At 38.4% G+C, this 21,216-nt stretch overlaps 1 protein-coding gene across 10 annotated transcripts in view; it reads right to left on the bottom strand.

Moving 5' to 3' along the window:
- FSIP1 (fibrous sheath interacting protein 1) overlaps positions 1-9,554 on the bottom strand; it is a 208,863-nt gene extending 199,309 nt beyond the window's left edge. For all 10 annotated transcript variants that reach the window (XM_084973966.1, XM_084973967.1, XM_084973972.1 and 7 more), the window contains exon 1: positions 9,380-9,554. The gene's annotated coding sequence lies outside the window, so the exon portion shown is untranslated. The remainder of the gene's footprint in view (positions 1-9,379) is intronic.
- Positions 9,555-21,216: the final 11,662 nt, after the last annotated feature.

Below are 21,216 nucleotides of genomic sequence, written 5' to 3'. Positions count from 1 at the left end.
AAACGTCCCTAGCATGGGAAAGGAATCACTCACTCAAATCCAGGAAGCACAATGAGTACCATATAAAATAAACCCAAGAAGGAATACACCGAGACACATATTAATCAAACTGACCAAAATTAAAGACAAAGAGAAAATACTGAAAGCATCTAGGGAAAAGAAACAAGTAACATACAAGGGAAACCCAATAAGGTTATCAGTAGATTTTTCAGCAGAAACTCTGTAGGCCAGAAGGGAGTGGCACGATGTACTTAACATGATGAAAAGAAAAAACCTCCAACCAAGATTACTTTACAAAGCAAGGCTCTCATTCAGATTTGAAGGAGAAATCAAAAGCATCACAAATAAGCAAAAGCTAAGAGAATTCAGCAACACTAAACCAGCTTTATAATAAATGTCAAAAAACTTCTCTAGGCAGAAAAGAAAAGATAGCAACAGGAAACAAAAATACCACAAATGACAAGGCTCACCAGTAAATGTATATATACAGTAAAGATATGAAATCATTCATGCACAATTATGTCACCAAAATTAGAAATCATGAGAAGAGGTGGGTACAAATGCAGGACACTGGAGATGCACTTGCAATTAAGAGACCAACAACTGAAAACAATCTCGTGTATATATACACATATAGACTCTTATATCAAAACTTAAGAATAACTGCAAACCAAAAATCTACAATTTATACACAAACAAATAAGAAAAATCAATGTAAATACAACACTAAAGGTACTCATCAAACCAGGAGAGGAGAGAACAAGAGAAGAAAAAAGAGCAACGCAAACAAATCCAAAACAACTAATAAAATGGCAATGAGAACATACATATCAATAATTACCTTAAATGTTAATGGACTAAACGCCCCAACCAAAAGACAAAGACTGGCTGAAATGGATACAAACAAGATCCATATATATGCTGTCTTCAAGAGACCCACTTCACTTCTAGGGACACATACAAATTGAAAGTGAGAGGATGGAAGAAAATATTCCATGCAAACGGGAATCAAAAGAAAGCTGGAGTAGCAATACTCATAACAGACAATATAGACTTTAAAATGAAGAATATCTTAAGGGACAAGGAAGGTCATTACATAATGATCAAAGGATCAATCCAAGAAGAAGATATAACAATTTTAAATATCTACGCACCCAACATAGGTCCACCACAATATATAAGGCAACTGCTAACAACCTTAACAGGACAAATCGACAATAACACAATCATAGTGGGGTCTTTAACAACCCACTTGCAGCAACGGACAGATCATCCGGACAGAACATCAATAAGGAAACACAGGTCCTGAATGAAGCATTACACCAGTTGTACTTAATAGATATTTCTAGGACATTCCATCCAAAAGCAACACAATACACATCCTTCTCAAGTGCACAGGGAACATTCTCTACGACTGACCACATCCTGGGCTACAAATCCAACCTTGGTAACTTTAAGAAAACTGAAATCATATCAAGCATCTTTTCCAACCACAACACTATACAACTGGAAAGCAACAACAAGAAAAAAACTGCAAAAAAACACAAACACGTGGAGACTCAACAACATGCTACTAAACAACCAATGGATCCCTGAAGAAGTCAAAGAGGAAATTTAAAAATACCTAGAAGCAAATGACAACAAAAATACGACTCTCCAAAACCTATGGGATGCAGCAAAAGCCATTCTAAGAGGAAAGTTTACAGCAATACAAGCCCACCTCAGGAAACAAGAAAAAGCTCAAATCTCAACCTAACTTTACATCTAAAGCAGCTCGAGAGAGAAGAACAGACAAGACCTAAAGTTAGTAGAAGGAAAGAAATCACAAAGATCAGAGCAGAAATCAATGAAATAGAAATGAAGGAGATCATAGAAAAGATCAATGAAACAAAAAGCTGGTTCTTTGAAAAGATCAACAAAACTGATAAACCCTCAGCCAGACTTACCAAGAAAAAAAGAGAGAGGACTCAAATCAATAAAATTAGAAATGAAAAAGGAGAAGTAACAATGGACATCACAGAAATACAAAGGATCATAAGAGACTCCTACATGCAACTACATGCCAATAAAATGGAAAACCTAGAAGAAAGGGACAAATTCTTAGAAAAGCACAATCTTCCAAGACTAAACCAAGATGAAATAGAAAAGATGAACCAACCAATCACAAGTACTGAAATTGAAACTGTGATTTAAAAACTTCCAACAAACCAAAGTCCAGGACCAGATGGCTTCACAGGTGAATTCTACCAAACTTTTAGAGAAGAGCTAACACCTATCCTTATGAAACTATTCCAAAAAATTGCAGAGGAAGGGAAACTCCCAAACTCATTCTGTGGAGCCACCATCACCCTGAGAGCAAAACCAGACAAAGATACCACAAAAAAAAGAAAACTACAGGCCAATCTCACTGATGAACATAGATGCAAAAATCCTCAGCAAAATACTAGCAAACCACTTCCAACAATATATTAAAAGGACTGTACATCATGATCAAGTGGGATTCATCCCAGGGATGCAAGGGTTCTTCAATATCCACAAATCCATCAGTGTGATATACCACATTAACAAACTGAAGAATAAAAAACATATGTTCCTCTCAACAGACGCAGAAAAAGCCTTTGACAAAATCCAACACCCATTTCTGATAAAAACCCTTCAGAAAGTGGGCATAGAGGGAACCTACCTCAACATAATAAAGGCCATAGATGACACATCCAGAGCTAACATAATTCTCAATAGGGAAAAGCTGAAAGAATTCCTGCTGAGATCAGGAACAAGACAAGGATTTCCACTCTCGCCACTACTCTTCAACAGAGTTTTGGAAGTCCTAGCCATGACAATCAGAGAAGAAAAAGAAATAAAAGGAATCCAAATTGGAAAGGAAGAAGAAAAACTATCCCTATTTGCAGATGACATGATATTATACCTAGAGAATCCTAAAGACTCTACCAGAAAACTGTTAGAGCTCATCCATGAATTTGGCAAAGTCACAGGATACAAGATTAATATACAGAAATCGATTGCATTTCTACATACTAACAATAAAAGATCAAAAAGAGAAACTAGGGAAATGAGCCCACTTACCATCACATCAAAAAGAATAAAATACCCAGGAGTAAACCCACCTAAAGAGACAAAAGACCTGTATTCTGAAAACTATAAGACACTGATGAAAGAAATCAAAGATGACACAAATAGGTGGAAAGACACACCATGCTCTTGGATTGCAAGAGTCAATATTATCAAAATGACTATAGTACCCAAGGAAATCTACAGATTCAATGCAATCCCTATCAAATTACCAAGGACCTTTTTCACAAAATTAGAACAAAATATTTTAAAGTTTGTTTGAAAGCACAAAAGATCCAGAAGAGCCAAAGCAATCCTGAGAAAGAAAAATGGAGCTGGAGGAATCAGACACCCAGACTTCAGACTATATTACAAAGCAACAGTCATCAAGATGGTATGGTACTGGCACAAAGACAGAAATATAGACAAGTGGAACAGGATAGAAAGCCCAGAATTAAACCCACATACCTATAGTCAACTAATCTATGACAAAGGAGGCAAGAATATACAATGGAGAAAAGACAGCCCCTTCAATAAGTGGTCCTGGGAAAACTGGACAGCCACATATAAAAGAATGAAATTAGAACACTCCCTGACACCATACACAAAAATAAACTCAAAATGGATTAAAGACCTGCACATAAGACCAGAGACTATAAAACCCTTAGAGGAAAACATAGGCCAAACCCCCTCTGACATAAATGACAGAAACATCTTCTCAGAACCACCTCTTAGAGTAATGACAATAAAAACAAAAATAAACAAATGGGACCTAATTAAACTTCAAAGTTTCTGCACAGCAAAGGAAACCCTAAACAAAACGAAAAGACAACCCACAGAATGGGAGAAAATCCTTGCAAGTGAATCAACTGACAAGGGATTCATCTCCAAAATTTATAAACACCTTCTACAGCTCCATACCAAAAAAACAAACAATCCCATCCAAAAATGGGCATAAGAGCTAAACAGACAGTTCTCCAAAGAAGACATACAGATGGCCAAAAAACACATGAAAAGATGTTCAACATCACTCATTATTAGAGAAACGCAGATCAAAACACAATGAGGTACCACTTTGTACCATAGCCAGAATGGCCATCATCAAAAAGTCTACAGACAATACTGGAGAGGGTGTGGCGAAAAGGGAACCCTATTACACTGTTGGTGGGAATGTAAAATGGTGCAACCACTGTGGAAAACAGGATGGAGATTCCCCAGAAAACTAAAAATAGCACTATCATTTAATCTAGCAATCTCACTCCTGTGCATCTATCCAGAGAAAACCATGACTCAAAAAGAAACATGTACTCCCATGTTCATTGCAGCACTATATACAATAGCCATGACACGGAAACAACCTAAATGTCCATTGACAGAGAAGTGGATAAAGAAGATGTGGTACATATACACAGTGGAATATTACTCAGCCACTAAAAGGAAAGCAATAATGGCATTTGCAGCCACATGGATGGACCTAGAAATTATTATGCTAAGTGAAGTTAGCCAGACAGTGAGACACCAACATCATACGCTATCACTTATATGTGGAATCTGAAAAAAGGACACAATGAACTTCTTTGCAGGACAGATACTGACTCACAGACTTTGAAAAACTTACGGTTTTCAAATGAGACAGGCTAGGAGGCGGCCTGGGCTTTGGGATGGAAATGCTATAAAATTGGGTTGTGATGGCTGTTGTACAACTATAAATGTAATAAAATTCATTGAGTAATTTTAAAGGTGTGGAAATTAAAAAATACCTCAAGATAAATGACAATGAAAACACATTCAAAATCTATGGGATGCCACAAAATAGTTCTAAGAGGGAAGTCCATAGTGATACAGACCTTCCTCAAAAAAGAAGAAAAATCTCAAATCAAAATCTTAACCTACCACCTGAAAGAATTAGAAAAAGAAAAACAAGCCAAACCTAAAGTCAGCAGAAGGAAGGAAACCATAAAGATCAGAGGGGAAATCAATAAAATAGAGATTTAAAAAACAATACAGGAGTTCCCGTCGTGGCGCAGTGGTTAACGAATCCAACTAGGAACCATGAGGTTGCGGGTTCGGTCCCTGCCCTTGCTCAGCGGGTTAACGATCTGGCGTTGCCGTGAGCTGTGGTGTAGGCTGCAGACACGGCTCGGATCCAGCGTTGCTGTGGCTCTGGTGTAGGCCAGTGGCTACAGCTCCGATTCGACCCCTAGCCTGGGAACCTCCATATGCCATGGGAGCAGCCCAAAGAAATAGCAAAAAGACAAAAAAAAAAAAAGAATCCAGCATTGCTGTGAGCTGTGGTGTAGGTCGCAGATGTGGCCCGGATCCCACGTTGCTATGGGGTAGGCCCACAGCCATAGCTCCAATTGAACCCCTAGCCTGGGAACTTCCACATGTCGCAGACGCAGCCCTAAAAAAAAAAAAAAAAAAAAAAAAAAAAAAAAAAACAATAGAAAAAAAATTAAAAAAAATAAAAAAATAAAAAAAAAAAAGGAGTTCCCGTCGTGGCACAGTGGTTAACGAATCCGACTAGGAACCATGAGGTTGCGGGTTCGGTCCCTGCCCTTGCTCAGTGGGTTAACGATCCAGCGTTGCCGTGAGCTATGGTGTAGGTTGCAGACGCGGCTCGGATCCAGCATTGCTGTGGCTCTGTTGTAGGCTGGTGGCTACAGCTCCGATTCGACCCCTAGCCTGGGAACCTCCATATGCCGCAGGAGCAGCCCAAGAAATAGCAAAAAGACCAAAAAAAAAATAAAAAAATAAAATAAATAAAATAAAAAACAATAGAAAGAAATTAATAAAACCAAGAGCTCATTCTTTGAAAGGGTAAACAAAATTGACAAACTTCTGGTCAGACTCACCAAGAATAAGATAGAGAGAACCCAAATAAAATAAATGAAAAAGGAGAAATCTCAATGGATTCTGCAGAAAAATAAATAAATAAATAAATACTATAAATAATTATGTGCCAACAAATTTGACAACCTGGAAGAAATGGACAGATTTCTAGAGACATACAGCCCACCAAAACTGAATCAAGAAGAAACAGGTCATTTGAACAGAACAATCATGAGAAATGAAATTGAATACATAATAAAAACACTCCCTACAAACAAAAGTCCAGGACTAGATGGCTTCACAAGTGAAGCCATCCAAACATACAAAGAAGAACTTATACCCATCCTTCTTAAACTTTTCCAAATGTCTTAAACACTCCTAAAGACATTCTGTAAAGCCACCATCACCCTAATACCAAAACCAGACAAAGACACTATCAAAAGAGAAAATATTTTCTTTGATGAATATAGACACAAAAATTCTCAACGAAATTTTAGCCAACGAAATCCAACAACACATAAAAAAGATCATACACCACGACCAAGTGGGATTCATCCCAAGTTCACAAGGACGGTTCAACATATGCAAATCAATCAATGCCATACACATCAACAAAAGAAAAGTAAAAAAACCATATGATCACCTCAAGTAGATGCAGAAAAAGTATTTCACAAAATCCAACGTCGATTCATGATAAAAACTCTTACCAAAGTGGGTATGGAGGGAACATATCTTAACATAATTAAACCCATTTATGACAAACCCACAGCAAATGTAATACTAATACTCAATGGTGAAGAGCTGAAAGCCTTCCCACTAAAATCTGGAACAAGACAAGGATGCCCACTCTCACCACTTTTATTCAACATAGTACTGGAAGCCCTAGCCACAGCAATCAGACAAACAGAAGAAATAAAAGGTATCCAAATTGGAAGAAAAGAGGTATAACTGTCACTCTATGAGATGACATGATACTATATAGAGAAAACCCTACAGAGTCTGCACAAAAACTGCTCAAACTGATCAACAAATTCAGCAAAGTAGAAGGATACAAGATGAACATTTAGAAATCAATGGCCATTTCTGCATACTAATAATGAAATATTAGAAAAGGAACATAAAAAATACCTTTTAAAATCGCACCCAAAAAAAAGTAAATACCTAAGAATAAATCTGACCAAGGAGGTGAAAGACTTATATGTTGAGAACTATAAAACGCTAATCAAGGAACTTAAAGAGGATTCAAAGAGATGGAAAGATATCCCATGCCCCTGGATTGGAAGAATTTATATTGTAAAAATGGCCATACTACCCAAAGCAATGTACAGATGCAATGCAATCCCTATCAAATTACCCATGACATTTTTCACAGAACTAGAACAAACAGTCCAAAAATTTATATGGAACCATAAAAGACCCAGAATTGCCAAAGCAATCCTGAGGAACAAAAAGCAAGCAGGAGGCATAACTCTCCCAGACTTCAGACATTACAAAGCTACAGTAATTAAGACAGTGTGGTACTGAGGCTGAAATTAATTCAGCTAGGTAGTGTAGGAACATTGGCTTCGATATGTTCTTTGATATGGTCATTAATTAACACCTGTAACTTAAGGGTTCCTGGGAATAACACCCCCACTGGCCTTGTTTACTACAGGGAGTATATCTGTTTTACATCCAAATGGATGTTAATCTCAAACCCACTTCTCAACTAATAAAAAAAGAAGGAGAGAATGGCAACACCCAGCGACTCCTAGTCTCGGGAAGAGAGGAACAAAGAAACCTTAAAACTTATTGGGCATATCCACCTCTAAGACCCCTATTGGACAAGGACTGATATAGGTTAACTGGGCAAGGCCAATGGCAAAAAAGAACTGCTATCTGGGCCCCTCGTTGGCACTCCTGTCTTTAAGAAATAATATGAGAAAAGGAATGTGTATATATATATATATGTATGACTAGGTCATTTAGCTATACAGCAGAAACTGACAGAACATTGTAAATCAACTATATTTAAAAAAAATTTTTTTTACCCCACAATGAGATACTGCTAACATTCAAATGGTGAAAATTATAAAAAAAAAAAAAACTAACAATACCTAGTGCTGACAAAGTCAGAGCAACTGGAACTTTCATATATTGCCAATGAGAATGCAAAATTGGACAGCTGTGTGGCAAAACTGCTCGGTACTTTCTTACAAAATTAAACATACGGTTACCATATGACTCCACAACCTCACTCCTGGATATTTACCCAAGAAATTTAACATTCACACAAAAACCTTTACATAAATGTTTACAGCAGCTTCATTAATAATTGACAAAAACTAGGAAAAATACACATGTTCCTCAAGTAGAGAATGGATAAGCAAGTGCGGTATATCTAGACAATAGAACACCAATCAGCAACATAAGGGAATTAACTACTGATACAAAACATGGACAAATCTCAACTGCATAAGGCTAAGTTGAAAGAAGACAGATTCAAAAGGCTGCACCCTATTTGCTTCCAATTAAATGACATTCTGGAATAGACAAAACTATAGGGATGGAAAAATTGATGACTGTTACCAGGGCTGGGGATAGGGAGGGCTTAACTACAAATTCAGTACCAGAGGATTTCACCGGAAATGATGAAACTGTTTTGTATCTTGATCTGACCGGTGATGGTTTGTCAAAACTCACAGAACTGCAATATTAAATGGGTAAATTTTACTGTGTGTAAAAAATACCTCAATTTTAAGTTAACCTGGTACAAATCTCTGCTTAGTTGTGTTTCAGGAGATAGAACTGCAACTCAAAAGAACACGTTTCAAATTCTGGGAGTCTGCCAAACCGTCCTCCAAAGAAGGTTGTACCCAATTGCATTACTACCAACAGGGTATGCTGACATGAAAATGCCCGTTTCCCCACTCGGGGCCAATCTGGTTTTGTCAAAGCCTTTCATCTTTGTCAATCTGATAAATCGCAAAAGGTATCTGTGTGTCAGATTTAATTTCTTTAATCACGAGAGAAGCTGAGTCTCTAGTCAAATGTTGTTGTTGTTGTTTCTGTTAAATGCCCATTTGCACCCTTTGCCATTTATGGTGTATTTTAAACGGTAATTAAGGTTTAATGTAAGTTCTAGATCTTAGCGATTCGAAGGACAGTGAGAGTTCTTGATACCAAGTCCTAAAGTCAGGAAAGTTTGCCACCGGGTCCAGGAAATCCTGGCGACACGCAGCCTTCAAGAAGACAGAAGCCTCTCAAGTGTCGGACCTGCTGCCCCCTCCTAACCCGGTCATCTCCAGCTGTCGGCCACTAAAGACTCCGCCCGGGCGACCGAACCCGCCCCCTGCTGAGCCCGCCCCCTCATTGGCCCTGCCACCTCTCCTCAACAGCCAGTCTCCGGGCCCAGCAGCCTGACACAACTCCGCCCCACCCTCTCATTGGCTTGTCGTGCGGCGATGGAGCTTGGCTCCTAACTTGTGCGGTTACTCACCTTCCAGGTGGAAACTTGGGGGCTGGTGTCCAGTCGTCAGAGCATTGACACCCTCAGCATCACCCACTGTCCCCCAGAGAAGAGGAATCTTTCCCGCCACCGCACGGTAGCTTCTCTAAAAATGGAAGGAGCTGCGGGTCCTACACCCTCCTGCCCCAAGGAACGCTGTTGCCCTGGCAACGACGCTGCCAGTCTCGCGATAGGGGAAAAGGGCCGAACCATTCCGAAACGAGTCGTGGGGGGGCCATGGGTGGCAAGGGACACTGATGGAGCCCTGAGACCTGGGCAATCCTGCTATCTCCTCCGTCTTCCCGGCGGACGGTGGGCGTGTGGAATGGTCTGTTCATATTTAGAGTAAATTTGGAACGTGGATGTCTGGATTCTTGCACGGCTCTGTCCCTCGCTGTTAACAAGAGGGCCTGGAGGTCCACTAATCCTCTCTGAGCTGTTTCTTCCTCCGTAAAACGGAGTGATAAAATTGCTTCCTCACAACCTTGTTGTGTAGCGCAGAAACATAATGATATGTGGAATTTTTGGTAAATGTCGAATGCCATGTAAACAAAAAATAATACTTTTGCACAATTGGGCTACAGTCCAAAAGGGTAATAACTGTTATTTGCACTTTCTTTCGTAGTTTCTATTATTTTCAGGGCATGAAGACTGTTTCCCTGGGTCCCCGAACCGATTTTCTTCATCCCCAGCAGCATCAAGTGTCTGCTGCTTCCAGTTTGAACAGCATTTTACAGTTCACAATGCATTTTCACGTATGCGGACCCTTTAGCCTCATTGCTTTAGGTAGGTAAGATGTGTATTCTTTAAGTGTTTTTCAGTAGAACAAATGAACAGAGGTTAAGTGAGTTGCTCAAAGAACCACGGCTACAGTTTAGGGCAAAGGTAGGCGTGAAAGCCTGGCTGTAAATATTACCCATACACTACTAAACGCTGCATTTCTGTCTCCAACTCTGAAATTCAAGCTCTTTAATCTGACGACCTGACATCTCCACTTCGGTATAAGAAGCACCTCAAACTAAAGAGTGAAAAAGCTTCTCCACAGTCCCCCCTTTACCACCTTCTTATCCATCTCAGTAAATGGTAACTGCCAGTCTCAGAACCAAAAATTCCTTAATTTGAATTTTGAAATCATCCTTAATTCCTCTTCCTCTCACACTTTACAATCAATGTATTATAAATCCTATCAGCTCTACATTTAAAACATACCCAGGAGTTCCCTTCGGGGCTCAGTGGAAGCAAATCTGAGTAGCATCCATGAGGACACAGGTTCGATCCCTAGCCTTGCTCAGTGGGTTAAGGATCAAGCTTTGCTGTGAGCTGTGGGGTAGGTTGCAGATGCAGCTCAGATCTGGTGTTGTTTTGGCTGTGGTGTAAGCTGGCAGCTACAGCTCCAATTTGACCCCTATCCTGGGAACTTCCATATGCTGCTGGGTGTAGCCGGAAAAAGACAAGCAAACAAACATATCCAGAAGATAAACACCGCTCACCACCTTCAGAGCTTCCATTAAAGTCCACACTGCCATCATCTCTTGCCTAGATTTCCTGTTGCCTTCCTTGCCCCTGCTGCTTTCAAAACCTAAATCAAACCATGTCAGTCCCCTGTTCAGGACTCTCCATGGCTCCCCATTTCATGCAGAATCCTTGCTTACACTGCCCACACCTCCTAAATGATGAAGGCCTCAGTTTTTTCCTGGACCTCCAGTTCTACTACCCTCTCCCTGGCAAGTTTTGCTCCAGCCTCATTGTCCTCCTTGTTAGTGTTTCTATGCAGGAATTTCTTCCCAGAATTTCTCAGGAAATTTATATATTTTTCCAAATTAAAAAAGAATCTATCAAAAAATCAGGAAAATTGAAGAAACTATTCTAATTCTCCCATGAGAGTTAAACCTTAGCAATCAACATAGAGATGTAACTGAAGAAATCCACTGATGTCAAGTTGAAAGCAAGCAGGAAATGCTGAGTCTCTGAATCAGAAATTGAGATCAACTTTCCTGGAACCAGGGCAGGAGCACCTACGAGAGAGGTGATCACTATCTGACCAGTTAATAATCTTGCTTGGAGCTGGTGCCTTGTTTTAAGTATGTATTCCTGGCCCAGTCTGCTGCGAATAGTGAGTCATTCTTAGAAGTAAAATAAATATTAATGTTGATACTCATTGCATACTTTGCACAAATTCTATGAGTAACATTCCAAGAATGTTATTCAAAATAAGTCTTTAAATTGGTAATTTCCAACACATAATTCTGTGAAGTGCTGTTAGCCTTGCTTAGAGATTTGTATGTTACATTATTCAAATGGTACCAAATAATGTCTTCTGTGTTCTCTAATATTTAAATATTTGCTAAAGTTCTTATAAACTTTATATCTTTATATTTATATAAATTATATTTATATTTATAAATTTACACATATAAATTATGAAGACCTCGTAAATATTTGCTGCTGTTCTTATAAACATTTCTAAATTTAATAGTTCTTATTTTTCAAACAAATGCTTCAGATAGCATGATCAAGAATAAAGAATATGAAAAAGATTGGAAGTATTTTAAGAGCAATTTAAGATCTGGAGAACTCCTGGCAGTTTCTGCATCCCAAAGATTAATACCTGTTGGGAATTGAGAAACTCTACTCCTTGTTGTTTTTCCTCCAATGTGAATAATAACACACACACACACATACACACACTGTCTGGAACACAGTTCCCCAGCATTCCATGCAGCTTATTTCCTCTCTTCTCTCAAGTGTCTGGTTACTCGGGTGCATCTTTCCTGACCACCCTGTATTAAATAAGAATTCCCATCTCTGCTCTCCCTACCCTGTTCCCTTGAATCTGCTTTATTTTATTTTATTTTTTGGCTGCATCTATGGCATGTGGAAATTCCCAAGCCAGGGATCAAACCCACGTCACAGCAGCAACCCGAGCCGCAGCAGTGAAAATGCCAAACCCTTAACCCACTGAGCCACAAGGGAACTCCTGCTTTATATTTTGTAAAGAGGAGAGATGCCACTGTTTAGATTTTGATGCTCAATAGCTGGCTGTCCTTGGTTAAATCCATAAATTTTGGTGGGTAATAATTTTCTCATTTTAAAAATGAGGTTTATCTAGTTTTGCTGTTCTTAAATGCTATTGCATCAGAATCACCTGATGCAATAGCATTTAAGATTTCAAACAATACTGATCCCAGGAAGATTTGAAATCTGAGGAAGATTTCAAACAATACTGATCCCAGACCTAGATCTAAGATCAAATGAACCTGAAACACTTCTCAAACTTTAATGTGCAGATAAAATCACCTGAAGATCTTGTTAAAAATGCTAATTCTGTGTGAAGTGGAACCCAAGACTCCAGCAGGCTCCCAGGAGATGACAGTGCTTCTGTTCTACAGACCACTCTTTGAGTGGCTAGAGACTAGATGATCTCCAAATACCCAAACAACTCTAATATTCTACAAATAAAGGCCATTCTTTCCATTTTAATTTTTGGCAACAAATGGTGTACCTTAGGAAAACAACACATGGTGTTACCGTTGTGGTGCAGTGGAAACGAATCCCACTAAGAACCACAAGGTTGCAGGTTTGATCCCTGGCCTCGCTCAGTGGGTTAAGGATCTGGCCTTGCCGTGAGCTGTGATGTAGGTCACAGGCATGGCTCAGATCTCGAGTTGCTGTGGCTGTGGCATAGGCTGGCAACTGTAGCTCTGATTAGACCCCTAGCCTGGGAACCTCCATATGCTGCAGGTGCGGCCCTAAAAAAAAAGAAAAAAAGAAAAGAAAAAAAAAGAAAACAACACATTTCAGATTTTCTTGGAGATGCGAGGAGGAAAAAACAACCAAGAAAAACCAGGGCCATAAACAGTGCCCATGATTAACTGGTGTTTTCATTTTTTAAAACTGTTGCTTATACAACATCAGATACATATAAGGCAAGTGAAAAGAAAGTTCAGGTTCAATAGAAACTTAGTTTCTCTTTACTATTTACAAACTAATCCCCATTGATCACATTTTGCATAAAACCTCACCTTATCTTGAATTGTTTTCTGTCATTTTTACTTGGTTTACTTGCCTTCTGCAGCTTCTGTTTTGCAAACTACTAAGAGGCTGTATGTGCCTTGAGGGCAAAATTTAATAAATTGTATTTGTTGTATATTAGTACACAATAAATTGTGTTCAATTACCTGAAATACTTCTATGTACAGCTATTGAAATTACACCCTTGAAACAGTTCATATGTCATATGTCATAAAGCACTATATATTTCTCTGCTGTGTTTTCTGAAATGCTGTGTCCAAAAAACCCAAAAATATTCCAGAAAGTATTGTGCCTTTCGAAATAATAGTGTTCATCTAGAGTCAAGATATTTTAAGCTAAAATTTCCCTGATATCACTCCAGGTTGGTGACATATGGCAGTGTTGGTTTCAGAGTTGGTTTTTGTTTTTGTTTTCAATCTCTTTCTGTTCCTCACATTCTCCTTCTGAGTGGAGTCAAATTTGAATGAATGAGAAAGCCCACATTTTATTCCATCTGGGCTCCAACTACCACTCCAGCCTTGTTGCCGCAAATCCCTTTTCTCACCATAAGCTTCAGCCAAAAGTTGTTACAGCCTACTAGGAGAGGAACCTCATTAAGTCTCATATCCAGGATTCTACAAACTAGATTAAATAGTGTTTTAAAAGGCAGTTAAAACTGTGTGCCACTGGGCAGTTCCCACCTCCAATGAGTCTGTGGCTTAGAGTTATTAAAAAAAATAACATCTACTGAGTGTTTAGGACATGCCTAAGATGTATCATTCCATGTCACTTCATAACATCCCAAGAAGCAGCCCTATTACTATCCAGATTTATAGTTGAGAAGCAGAGCACAGAGGGGTGAAGTAATTTTTACGAGTTCATTCAGGAACTAAAAATTGTACTGGGATTCCACCCCAGTTCCACAGCCTGTTTGTTCTTTCTTGGACTCAGGAGGCTGAATTCAGAACAAGAGGTTATTTATATCCACTAGATGGTGCTGATTGTCTTCTGATGAAAACAAAACTGCATTTCCCCCCCCCCACCCCCTTCAAAAACTCACTTTCCTTGGATTTTAGGTCTGATTCAAGAAACCACTGAACTGAAATATCATGTTTGTTTGAACTGTGCTTGGGTACATCTTTAAATAGCCATTCAAATAGGAAAATTGAAAATTCGATCTCAAAAAAAGCAGTGGACTTTTAAAAATATGTTAGTATAGGAGTTCCCTGGTGGCCTAATGGTTAAGGCTTTGGTGTTGTCACTGTTGTGGCTTGGGTTTGATCCCTGGCCTGGGAACCTCTACATGCCATGGGTGTAGCCAAAAATAAAATAAAAAATAGATTAAATTAGTTTATATTATAAATATCTAATATCAAATAGCCATTGGAAACTGAAAGATTGAAGTTTTCAAACATTTATATTCCTAAAAAATCTGCCAACTTTTTTTTAAAAGTCCATGTTTTATTTTATATGCCCCTTTTACACAAGACTACACTCCCTCCCATGCCTCCCAGTCCTGTTTGGCCACAGTGCCACCCATGTAATCAAGAAGCATGACTGGGGAAGAAAATCAGGGCTAAAAGAACAAAAAGCAAGTTCTAGAACCGGTAGTCTTTTTTTTTTTTTTTTTTTTTTTTTTTTTTTTGCTTTTTAGGGCCACACCCGCGGCATATGTGCCAGCCACAGCCACAGCCACAGCCACAGCCACGCAGGATCAGAGCCGTGTCTTCAACCTACATCACGGCTCACCAGATATCCTTAACCTACTGAGCAAAGCCAGGGATCAAACCGAAACCTCATGATTCTTAGTTGCATTCGTTTCCACTGTGCCACTTCGGAAACTCCAGGTAATCCTATTTTTGTTCCAAGTAAAATGCACTTTAGGTTTAGTATGTGTTTATTTCTTTTAGTATGTGTTTAGTATGTTTATTTCTTTTAGTATGTGTTTATTTCATTTTTCAGTATTTAAAAGCTATGATACAAATCCACTAAAAATGGGTTCTCAGATTTTGTCATTCATAGTAATTTAAAATGTTGGTTTTAGTCCACAATCTCTGGTTTAGGAGGCCTGGGGTCCAGCCCAGGAATCTGCGTTTTAACAAATACCCTGTGTGATTTGGTGCAGCAAGACCATGAAAATGCTTTGAAAAATACTGACTTCAAGTTTTGTATCTTAAAGGGTAAATAGTGATGAGGTTGCTGCTCTGAGAGGCACTGTGGAAAACTCTGGAGCTGTGCAATCCAGTAGTCCTTTTGTAAAGAGTAAGCTAGAAAATCAAAAAAATGTCCTCACCTCATGTTTCTTTGATCTATGAACCCTTTCCTTCCTCTGCCTATTACGGAGTGCTATAGAGAATTAAGAGCTAGTCAGAGGATGTCCCCGGTTTAAATATCGGGGGGCGGGGGGAAGCTTGCTATGTCATAATGTCTGTTAGCTCAAACACATAATGATACCATTTGAATTTTTAAGTGGAAAGAGTTAGCCCATGCATTGTTATGTGACCTTGTTTAACTTGTTAAAGTGATATGAGTATCAGTGTTGTGGGGGGGATTTGTGCCAGGATGTTGTGGAGATGCATAAAAATCAACACACACAAACACACACAGAGTTCAGCTATACATTTATGGCCCAGAAAGCTAATAGAGGCTTATTTTTTTAAAGGTAGTAAAGTAAATCAAAGAGAACAAAAATACCTTCTAAAATCCAGGAAAAAATACTTTTTTTGGCAGGGGGTGGGGGTCATCTCAATTCTACTCTCAAGAAATTAGCTCTGCTAAGAGAGTCATTCGCACCATAAAGGGAGAAATCTGTTTTTCTTCTTTTCTCAGAGAATTCCCTCACGGTAACACACCATAATACTCTCTTATGATACTGCTGGCTCCACAGTTTGGTTGCCTGCAGCTATTCTGTACCTGTAAAGAATCAGAGTTGCCGAAAGTTTCCTGAGGCTAGCTGCAGTCTTCTTGCTGGATGCCAGTTGAGATTACAGGGTTCCGCTCCTGGCATTTGGCACCTGCCAGAAAAAATGGATGAGGCACAGCTTGTGGATAGTGGCTGAAAAGAAGTTTAGTAATGTCACTGTAACAATCACCCGTGGGCAAAAACTCCAGTTTGGGAACACAGTTCATGCATTAAATGTCATGCTTCACGCTTGTCTGATTCCAAACCATAACTTCTGCATTGAGCTAGGTCTCTGATTCCGTAGGGTATTTTGTTTGTTCATTCATTTTTTTTGTTTTGTTTTGTTTTAAATTGGGTCTCCTGATCTAGATCCTAAAATGCACTTTTTGAATAAAAATTATATAAATCTTTATTATTATGTAAATATTTAGATTTATTTTAACACAAAGTAAAGGAAGTTTAAAGAAATTCACTTAGCATATTGGAAATGTATTCAGAACAAATTTTAAGGATCTTAAGGAACAGTGTAGAAAAATTATTTTTCTCTGAGTTAACAACTCAGAGATGAGGAAGAAATAGGTAAACAACCATAGGGTTGTGCATTAGTCAGGCTGCCATCCCAGCATTCTGAGCATCTCATCCTCATATATCTTTCGTCTTAATTCACACTCAAAATAATGTTTCTATCAGAACAAACAATGTGTTTAGATTAGGAACTAGTCCTCATTTTGATGACTATTGGCTTGTTTAAAACTTTTTCTTACTTAATCATCCAATTCCTCATTTAACAGAGGCTGGTTTATTTTCTCTCCATTTTATCATCACGGACCAACTGGAGTTAACATTCTAATTTGGCTCAAAATTTGTTATGTAAATGGTACATTAACACACAAAACTTTTTTTTTCATAAAACCATTTTAAATTATACATCCCTGGTTTCTCAACCAAAATCTGCAAAGAACTGACCTGGCCTGCTCTCTTAATCTCTCTCAGTGTTTCTTCATCTGGTAAAAGAAGGGGCAGGATAAAGATTTCTAAGGTTACTTTCAGCTCTGAGACTGTGAATATCTGACTTAAGCAGGTTTGGCTCTCTTTGGAAACCACCTGCTCACCTATCCCAGCATAAACTACAACAATATTCCTATCAGCATAAAAGACACGTGCCTAACAAGGAGGGGGTTGGGGGAGGCATCCAGAATTGCCTGTTTAGAAACATCTGGGCAATGGTCAGCAATTTGTCTTGTCCTCTGCAATCTACAAAGGATTAAACAAAGCAAAACCACAAAAGATGTGCCCTATTTTTACAGCACAATGAAATAGAATGAATTGAAAATTGATTAAGGTTTTATGAGATTTGGGTTCTAGAAGGACAAAACCCTTTGCTTCTCTAGACTTTGATTGACCGGTCCGTCTATTAAATGATGGGAAAATAAATCCTGAATACTTTCCCTTACTTTGTAGAAGTAGAGAAATTAATATGTTCTTTAAATTCTATTTCACCACCACCATTAATAAACTGGGTACTTTCACTTCAAATAAAAGCAGCTTTCCAATCTACGATGAAGAATGAAAAAAGGTGAATTATCAAGTTCAATTCACATCTGTCATCCATTATATGCTCATTTATTTTGTATGTTTTGCTACAGTTGACTTGGTATTTTTGTGAAAAATGCTAACTATTTTTTTGTTGTGAATCCAGAGATCATTAACTCGGTCCAAATTTATGGAAATTTTGTATTCAGGTGGCACACTTGCATTCATGCATTCATTTGTCTACCTTTTGTTGGTCACTTATTCTGAGTCAAATCCTCTAGAAAGCTATTTCTGAGCAGGTGAGCTTTTGAGCCTTTCTCTAATCATTTCAAAGATCCTGACAGAGGCAGGAGCTAAATGGCCATATTAATCCCCTCCATCTCCTCACTACCACTCATTTTAGATAGAAAGTGTTAGGAGTATGGGGGATTTCTGAGTGCCCACTATATAATTGTTATCTATCTATTCTCCATAAGAACAGGAAGAAAATGGAAGGCTTTTGTTAGGGAAATATTTTGTTTTCTCAATACTATGAAAAAGGCATTTCAAATGCCATGAAATAAAGACATTTTAAAGCACTAGTTTTCTCTTCCCACATCTGCTGATGGATTAGGCATTTTTTCAAAATCATGAGTTCTGGTCCAAAGTCTTGAAAAAAAAAAATCACTTAATCTCCTCGGTCTCCATTTCATCATATTAAATTACAGAGGTGGTATATAACTATATTAAGATCTTCCAGATTTTAAGTGCTATGTCTATATGAAGTAAATGGCTGCTTAATGGAGGAAAAAATTCCTAGATTTAAAGAAAAACTGGGGAGTTCCCTGGTAGCACAGTGCGTTAAAGACCTGGCAGTTGTCACTGCTATGGCTTGGATCACTGCTGTGGTGCAGGTTCCATCCTTGTCCCTGAAACTCCCACCTGCCACAGGTGTGGCCAAAATAAAGAAAGAAAAATTTGCCATCCATCAAACAAAATCATTGAGGAAGATGCACTCTCTCAGTAAAGGATAATTTTCACTTCCTTCAGTGCCTTTTGTCAGCTTTTGATCATTTACTGCTGTCTGATTTTTTTTCCTCTCCCTCAACTTGTCCAGAGGGCAGAGACCATATCTTGAACACTTTATACTCCATTATAACAGTGTGTGTTAAATGCAGTGATACTTACTGTTTGAATGAATGAATCTTGTTAATATTTTGTGTACTTGTGTGGAAGAGTATCAGGTGCCCCTGCTGGCTCATGGGCAATGGATGAGAGTGATGTGAGGGAAATGCCTCTTAGATTAAACTAGGTAAACTCGGTGCAGAATTAATAAGGATGACATGAGGCAGAAGACGACGCCTATGAGTACTCTCAGCTGAGCAATCTCAATCTTGGCATTCCATTAAGAATTTCTTAACATTTACTCTGAACTGAATGCCTCTACCATAATACAGGAAATCACGAAGCAGAAGGAACTTTGGGAAATAACATTGAGAAAAACAGCTGTCAGGCATTAATGATTTTAATACAGGCTCCAGTATAGTTTAATAATATATGCCAAGTGGGCTTTCAAAAAATAGTCATAATAATGATAGATGATAATGATCATCAGTGCTTTGGCGGATGCAGTGGAATAATTGGTCCTTAATGCCTTCTGTACTGTTTTTAGCTCTAACTTGCTTCATCTCTTAGGGCCATCTGTGCCTCTAGTTTCCCCATCTGTAAAATAGAGATCATATAATTTCCTATAGAAGCCTATGGACTGTGCTTTAATATCCTCCAGTGAAACATCATATATAAATACCAAGCAGGCAGTGAGAAGCCAAATGCTACCAGGGGAATAATTTTAAGGCAGAGAGTATTATAAATTAAAATTAATTAAGATCTTCTAAATATTCTAATGATTTGAAGTTGTTAATACAGAGTACTATATTACATGCACTTTAGATTTTTTTAAGTAAATGGGAACATTAATTATAAATAAATAAATTCCAGGACAGTTTAATCTGTAAACTCAATATTTTATAAATATTTATCTAAAATATGATGGGAGTTCTAAGTTAATTTCTGAAGCAAATTAGTATTATTTAAAATAAACTTTTTTTTTTTTGCTTTTTAGGGCCTCACATGTGGCATATGGAAATTCCCAGGCTAGGGGTTGAATTGGAGCTGTGGCTGCCAGCCTACACCACAGCCACAGCAACACAGGATCCGAGCCACATCTGTGACCTACACCACAGCTCACAACAACGCCGGACTCACTACGCAAGGCCAGGGATCAAACCTGCACCCCTATGGATCCTAGTCGGGTTCGTTAACCACTGAGCCATGAAGGGAACTCCCAAATTAAACTTACTCTTTAAAAAGGAGCAACAATTCTTAAAAGTGCTTCAATAAATACACACAAAAAAGAAAGAACTATTTCTTCTTGGTTATTGAGAAGATATGGAGGAAAAATAGAATTCAGAACAGCCTGCAATTGCCTAGTCCATACAGCTAAAACAGAAGGAATTATTTGAGTAAATTGACATCATTTGAGCATATCAGCAAAAAGCCATTGGCCACTCTCACTGTGAAAGCTTAAATTGCCTGATTTTCTCAATTCTCTCTAATGATAACATATGGTTTCTTATTTTTCCTTTTGTTCAGCTTGATAGTGCATTATGAAATTCAGAGCTTTTAAATAGACTTTTGTAGGTCTCATTTTTTTCAGTTAATTTGTATTTTTATCCATACACATAGATTTTTTAAAAATTTGACAAAAAGACTCCTCTAATCCTGATCTGTCCTGGAGCTGGGATGGGGTAGCCACTATGAGGAAAAAGGAAGGGAATGGATGTTTAGGAGGTAAGTAGTGGCATCTGCTACAGCTTACAACATTCACATACAGGCACTCCTCTGGATTCTGAATAGTCTTCACAGGAATGGAATGGATTAGCTTTTCTTTCTCAAAATCAACTTCAAGTAAATCAGTGAAAATTTTGATCAAAATTTTAGGTACATTTTCCTTTTCAATGCAGTTTCAATTTTCTCAGCTTCTCTAGATGTGTAGCCATTATTTCATCTATATTTAAAACTGGCCAGAGGCTTAACCTAGATTACCTTTCAAGAGTTGGGTTTGGGGAGAGAAGTGGCCCTTGTATCATTTGCCTTTTAAATAATTATGCACTTAGATTAAATGTTTCTGTCTGAGAAACAACCCAAAGGCAGAAGGCCAGAGTTTAATTCTATGTGGACATTAGGGTAGTTTACCTCTTGGTTTTTTTGTTTTGTTTTGTTTTGTTTTTTTGGCTGCTACATGCAGCAGCTTTATATGGGATCTCAGTTCCCATACCAGGGATTGAAACTGAACTGCAGCAGTGAAAGCAGCAAGTCTTAACCACTACACCACCAGGGAACT

This window comes from Sus scrofa, chromosome 1, assembly GCF_054392235.1.
Source record: "Sus scrofa isolate SSC_HxYL_T2T_F1_AM1 chromosome 1, Sscrofa_HxYL_maternal_Yorkshire_Landrace_v2.0, whole genome shotgun sequence".
NCBI classification, from domain to species: Eukaryota; Metazoa; Chordata; class Mammalia; order Artiodactyla; family Suidae; genus Sus; species Sus scrofa.
The sequence above is the reverse complement of the archived record's forward strand: the minus strand, read 5'-3'. Positions and strand labels throughout refer to the sequence as shown.